Here is a 7,006-nt window from a genome sequence, read left to right on the forward strand (position 1 = left end):
TTTTTTTTTTTTTGAGGCAGGTCTCACCCTTTTGCCTGGACTAGAGTGTAGTGGCGTCATCATAGCTCACTGCAACCTCAAAATCCTGGGCTCAAGCAGAATTGAGCCTGACTCAGCCTCCGGAGTAACTAGGACTACATGTGTGCGTCACCATGCCTGACTAATTTTTTTCTATTTTTTTGTAGAGATGGGATCTCATTATGTTGCTCAGGCTGGTTTTGAACTTCTAGCCTCAAGTCATTCTCCCACCTCGGCCTTCCAAAGTGCTAGAATAATAGACACGAGCTACTGGGCCCAGCCAGCATATTCTTAATTATTATATTTGTGCTGGATGAACACAATAATATATACTAGAAAATATGAACATTAAACTAGGTTTATATCACCAGAAGTTCAATTGGAGCCCAAGTCAATGCAAAAAATTCACTTTTATATTTTGTTTCAAATTTTTTAGTTTTGTGTTTAAATATTATTTGTCATAGGTATTTCCATATATTAAATCCACATAGTTGTCCTTTTCAATGACTATACCTTTTTAAAAAATTAATTTATTAATCTCTTCCTTTTTTTCTAGAAATAATTTAAGGCAAGTTTATAATTACATATAAAAGTTAGCATGCTAGCATAATTAAAAGTAAATGAGATAGAAGAAACCACAGGTGTAAATCTTCATGATCTTGGACTAGGTCAAGTGATTTCTTTTTTTTTTTTTTTCCACTGAGGCATTTTATTTGCAAGTATGTATTACATCCCTAGAAAAAGAATCCCAGAATTTTCCCTCCTGTGTGTTTTCTTCTTGCTTCTTCATGGTCCATGATGCCAGCTGAAGTTGTCAGTACAATGAAACCAAATTGGCGGGATGGGAGCAGATTATTCTGCCATTTTTCTAGATCTTTGAGTTGCACATCAAATCTGGGGCTGATCATTCCACACTTGTTTAACCTGCCTGTGAGGTTCACAACAATTTTCCCAGCCTCTGTGATCATCGATGATTTCAAATTCGCCAATGTAACCATGCTTCATCATCACAGTTGGAAACCGGACGATGACTTTGGAGCATGGCCTGATAAGAACCTGGCGTTTGCCTCTCATTTCGGCATTGTTGATGCTCTTAAGAGCATCAGCCAGGACATTCATGCGCACCATTATGGCGGCACGGAAAGATGGCGGAAAGAGCAAGTGATTTCTTAAATATGAAACCAAAAGCACAAGCAACCAAGGGCCTAAATTAAAGCCTTTTGTACTTCGAAGGATATTTTCAAGAAAGTAAAAATACACCCCACAGAATGGGAGAAAATATTTGCAAATCATACATCTGATAAGGGTCTGTTATTCACAGTAAAGAACTGTTATAACTCAAATAAAAAACCCACGGATAACCTAATTTTAAAAATTTGCAAAGGACTTGAATAGACCTTTCTACAAAGAGATAAACGAATAGCCAATAAATGCATGAAAAGAAGTTCAACATCATTAATCATTAGAGGAATGCCAATGAAAACCACAAGAAACCATTTCACACTCAGTACGATGGTTGTAATGAAAAAGAGAGAGAATAACAAATATTGGTGAGGATATAGGGAAATTGGAACCCTAATACATTACTGGCAGGAATGTAAAATGCTGTGCCACTTTGGAAAACAGTTTGGCAGTTCCTCAAAAAGTTAAAGAGTTACTATGTGACCTAGCAATTCCTCTCCAAAATATATAACCAAGAGGACTGAAAACAAGGTCTGTGCAAAAACTTGTACACAAATGTTTGTAGCAGCATTATTCCTAGTAGCCAAACAACTCAAATATACATCCACTGAGGAATGGATAAACAAAATGTGGTATAGCCATACAATGAGTTATTATTCTGCAATAGAAAGGAGTGAAGGGCTGATGCCTGCTACAAGATGGATGGACCTTGAAAACATGCTAAATGAAAGAAACCAGTGGTGGGGTGCGGCAGCTCACTCCTCTCTAATCCTAGCATTCTGGGAGGCTGAGGCAGGAGGATCGCTTGAGCTCAGGAGTTTGAGTTTGCTGTCAGCTAGGCTGATACCATGGCACTCTACTCAGGGCAACAGAGTGAGACTCTATCTCAAAAAAAAAGAAAAAAAAAAAAGACAGAAACCAGGACTAATGATCACATATTGTATGATTCCATTTATATGAACTATCCAGAATAGATAAATTTGTAGAGACAGAATGTAGAATAGTGATTGCCAGGAGCTGGGGGGAGGGGAGGAATAGGCAGTGTCTGCAGATGCATACAAGGTTTCATTTTGGGGTGATAAAAATGTTCTGGAATTGGATAGTAGTGATAGTTGCACAACTTTGTGAATATAGTAAAAACCACAGGATTGTATACATTAAAAGAGTGAATTTTGATATGTGTATTATGTTTCAAAAATGAAGTAGATGAGAAAGTTGAAACAAGCATATAAATATAAAATTGATCTAGGAGTAAAACAAGTATTATTCTGTAAAGATCCATACACTTGCCATTGGTTGCTATGAATTTAGCTCGAATTTGTGTAATTTATGGATTAGTTATGTGACCCGTGGTGTCGCAAGTCCAGTGGCCCCTAATAGTCTCGTGATGACTGATCACAGCTTACTCAGCCATTCCTCTCTAGGTGGGATTCTGTATAGGAAACAGCACTCTGGCTACTTATAGTTCACATTTTCTTTTAAGGAATATATTCTTTGTATACATATGATTTTAGAAAAGAAACATTACCCATTGTATGAACAGTAAAGCAGTTTTTGTGTAAAAAATGGAAAGCCACTGAATTAGGTCAACTTATTTGGATGAAATGAAAGTTGACTGATATAAAAATACCTCTGTTCTCAAAATATTTATATTCTAGTGAAGTGGCTTAGAGAATAAGGAAACTGTTATTTTTTAATTGGCTTATGGTTTTACCCAATAATAATTGTCCTGACCGAGCTGAATAACGTGGCTTTTTATTAGCAGAACAGTAGACCACAGACAAAATGATCAGAGGGGAGTTTTGCCTAGCAAACCTCTGATCCATCAAAATGTTGCCCTTTCCCTATTTCTTATAACACAGTTGTACAGTCTCATTTCCTCAGGCCTAGGTTAAGAAACACCCTGTATTAATGTCCATATTCCATTCCTGAGCCACGCCACACAGTTTCTTACGTTCTGTGTCCTGAGGGCAGTCATGGACGGTCATGGTCAGGGGACTTGACTCATTCAGCAGTTTCTGTTTCCATTTGGGAATCAGACTGTGCAAATGACTTCAAGATTTGGTCCTTTGGGGTATTTTTTTACCAGAGATAGTTAGCTCTGGTCGCGATAGACCAGAAGCCCTTAATTTTTTTTAAAAAAGGTCCTCATTTCCCTGGAGTCCCCAGAGTTTGATGGCGCAGTCAGCCATGGGACTAGGTGGTCTTGCCAGACTGAATGGAAAACCTCGGCATGTTTTGGAGCTTGGGATGTATCTGTACGTGTAAGGTTCTGGAGGCAGACAGGAAGTGTCGTGGTAGAGAGCTCTGGCTTTGGAGTCATCTGGGGTTCATATCTTAGCTCTGCTACTTGCTCACTGTGAGAACTTGGTCAAGTACTTTCTCTAAGCTTCAGTTTCCTCATCAGCACACTAAGGTAATTAGAGCATGAGGGTGAAGTGAGAATTAGAGGAGCTAAAACATGAGAGGTATTTAGCACAGTGCCTGGCACATGTTTACACAGAGTAAATGTTACTCTTGCAGCACCTAGAAAGGTGCCTGCATATGATCAGTATATAATTGTTGAATGAGTGAATGAATAGATGGACTCCTAATGACATGTTGGAAACATTACTTCATGAACACTTTAAAGTAAAAACTGTTTGGAACATACGGAAAAGAATAGAGAGGCCAGGTGCGGTGGCTCACACCTGCAATCCCAGCACTTTGGGAAGCCGAGGCCAGAGGATCGCTTGAGGCCAGGAGTTCCAGACCAGCCTGGGCAACATAGGGAGACTCTGTTTCTATAAAAAATAGAAAAATTAGCCAGGCACAGTGGTGCACGCCTGTAGTCCCAGCTACTCAGGAGGTTGAGGCAGAAGTATCAAAGGGCCCAGGAGTTTGAGGTTGCAGTGATCTATGAAGATACCACTGCACTCTAGACTGAGCAAGAGAGTGAGACTCTGTCTCAAAAAAAAAAAAGAAAAAGAAAAAGAATAGAAAAAAACATGATATGTACCCTGCTATATAGAATTCTACAGTTTTACCTCAAATTTTTTTATTGAGTTTGTACATCTTTGATTTTTAAGAAATAAAATGTTACAAATACAATTGAGTTCCCCTACAGGCCCTCCCAAATTTCTCCCTAGAGGTAATTGCTATCATGAATTTGGTGTTCTCACTACTATGCTTTTAGAGGATTCTCACATGTGTATGTAAATGAACAATATATACCACAGCTTTGCATATTTTCACCCTTATCTATAGTTTGCTTTTTTTTGGCTCACCATTATGTTTTTGAGATTAATTCATGTTACTATAGTTCACTCTTTTTTTTTTTTTTGAAACAGAGTCTTGCTCTGTTGCCCAGGCTAGAGTGCTATGGCATCAGCCTAGCTCACAGCAACCTCAGACTCCTGGGCTTAAGCAATCCTTCTGCCTCAGCCTCCCAAGTACCTGAGACTACAGGCATGCACCACCATGCCCGGCTAATTTATATATATATATTTTTTTTTTTTTTTTAGTTGTCCAGATCATTTCTTTCTATTTTTAGTAGAGACAGGATCTCGCTCTTGCTCAGGCTGGTCTTGAACTCCTGACCTTGAGCAATCCACCCGCCTCGGCCTCCCAGAGTGCTAGGATTACAGGCGTGAGCCACCGTGCCCAGCCAGTTCACTCTTTTTTTTAACTACCTTATATTATTTCATGACTACATCATAATTTATTTATCTATTCTTGGTGTTGATGAATATTTAGATTCTCCTTCCCTCCAATTTCTTGCTATTCTAACAGTGATGCAATGAATATTCTTATTTGTATCCTCATGATGCAGGGTGTATAAACAGAAGAGGAACTTTTGGGGCTTTGGGTTTGTGCATCTTCCATTTCACTAGATATTAAAAATTTGCCCTTCAAAGTGTTTGTATGAGTTTATATTACCAGCAGTGAAAGAGCATTTCCATTTCTCCCCAAATTTGCTGACACTTACCGTTGTCAGGTTTGAGCATGAAATGCTGTCTTACTTTAGTTTGAATTTGTATTTTTCTGATTACTAATGAGTCTGAGGAACACATTTTCATATGTTTGTGGTCATTTGTTTTTCTCCAATCGTGAATTGCCTATTAATATTTTTATTTACTTTCTAATGGTTTAGTATGCCTTTTTAAAATTGATTTGTAGGTTGGTGTTTATAAATTCTGGATAGAAATTCCTAGTCAGTTGTATATTTTACAAATCTCCCAATTTGTTTTTATTGTGGATATTCTTGAACAGAAATTTTAAGTTTTAATGTAGCCAATTTTTATTAAATATTTTCTTGAAGATTTGAGCTTTTTTTTTTTTCAGCATATTATAGGGGTACAGATGTTTAGGTTACGTATGTTGCCCTTGTTCCCCCCTTCCCCCCAAGATTTGAGCTTTTTGACTCCTGTTTAAGAAAGTCTTCCTTACCACGAGGTCATTAAAACTATTCTGTATTCTCTTCTAAAAGTTGTATGGTTTGGCTTTTAAAGTTATGATTGTTAATACATTTGGAATTTATTTTTGTGTGTTTTGTAAATTAGGTATCCAGCCTTTTCTCCCTGTCATGGGCAATCAATTGACAAGAGACCACTTTATTTAACATTGGGAAAAATTCTCAGTTTGTGATTGATAGAGAAATACCTTTTGTGTGTTTGTTTTAGATTTTTTTTTTTTCTTTGAGACAGGATCTCACTCTGTTGCCTGGGCGTCATCATAGCTCATTGCAACTTCAAACTCCTGGGCTCAAGCAATCCTCCTGCCTCACCCACTGAGTAGCTGGGACTACAGGTTTGTGCTACTGTGCCTGGCCAATTTTTTGATTTTTTGTAGAAGTGGGCTCACTATATTGCTCAGGCTGGTCTTGAACTTCTGGCCTCAAGCCATCCTCCTGCCTCCCAAAGTGCTAGGATTACAGGCATGAGCCACCTGAAGGGGCCCTGTTTTGGATCTTCTTAAATTCCTTATTCTACTTTTTTGATATTGTATCAAACACAAACAGAAACTTTTGAATTGTCACTTGAAATTTTATCTTGTTCCTAAGGTGAAACTAACTATTCTTTTTGGTGAAAGCTTTTCAAACATTTGTTTGTTTTGGCGGGTGACACCATACATTTATCTTGGTATGCTAGCAGACTCGATTTAGGAGAGATGGTGGGGAGATGAAATAAGCCTGTCGATTTGTTTGTGCCCTGGTGCATGTCTGCCTCCCAAAGGGAAGTAAAGATTTTGATGATGACATTTTGAGATTCTGTAGAATTCTTTGCTTGCTTTTTTGCCATTTTTATATGAGTTCACACTTAACATTGTTTCTTCAATGTAGACAGAGTCAAATTGCTATAACTCACAAAAACATCTGTCCACTGGCAAAATGAAATATTTTTGTGAAGACTGCAGAAAATTGCTTTCTACATATTCATATTGTTGTGTAACAACAATGACAATAAATCTAAAACTTTTTACAAATCACATTCTTTGGAGTTGTAATAAATAAATATTGTTAGTTTCTTAAAAATATAGAAATACTTAAAAAAACGAACTCAAGTCACACAATCCAGATAATGCCTGTGGACATTTAAAAACAAGAAAAGTGATATACACACATACATAGCTTACATCTGAACGATACTTGCAGAAGCTTCTTCCTTTCCTAACTCCCAATGCATTTCCTCAAAAATAGTTTCTTTGGGCCCAGTGCAGTGGCACACACCTGTAATCCCAGCACTTTGGGAGGCTGAGGCATGAGGATTGCTTGAGGCCACGTGTTCAAGACAGCCTGGGCAACATAGTGAAAGATTGCATGTTTATC

The 7,006-nt window shown here is 37.9% G+C and overlaps 1 pseudogene across 1 annotated transcript; it reads right to left on the reverse strand.

Annotated features, from left to right (window-relative positions):
• Positions 1 to 695: 695 nt before the first annotated feature.
• LOC105826010 lies at positions 696 to 1,170 on the reverse strand (annotated as a pseudogene). The gene has a single exon (XR_001138291.1). The product of XR_001138291.1 is annotated as a 40S ribosomal protein S15a pseudogene (transcript).
• Positions 1,171 to 7,006: the final 5,836 nt, after the last annotated feature.

The sequence above is a fragment of the Propithecus coquereli genome, unplaced genomic scaffold (assembly GCF_000956105.1).
Source record: "Propithecus coquereli isolate 6110/MARCELLA unplaced genomic scaffold, Pcoq_1.0 Scaffold84, whole genome shotgun sequence".
Lineage (NCBI taxonomy): Eukaryota > Metazoa > Chordata > Mammalia > Primates > Indriidae > Propithecus > Propithecus coquereli.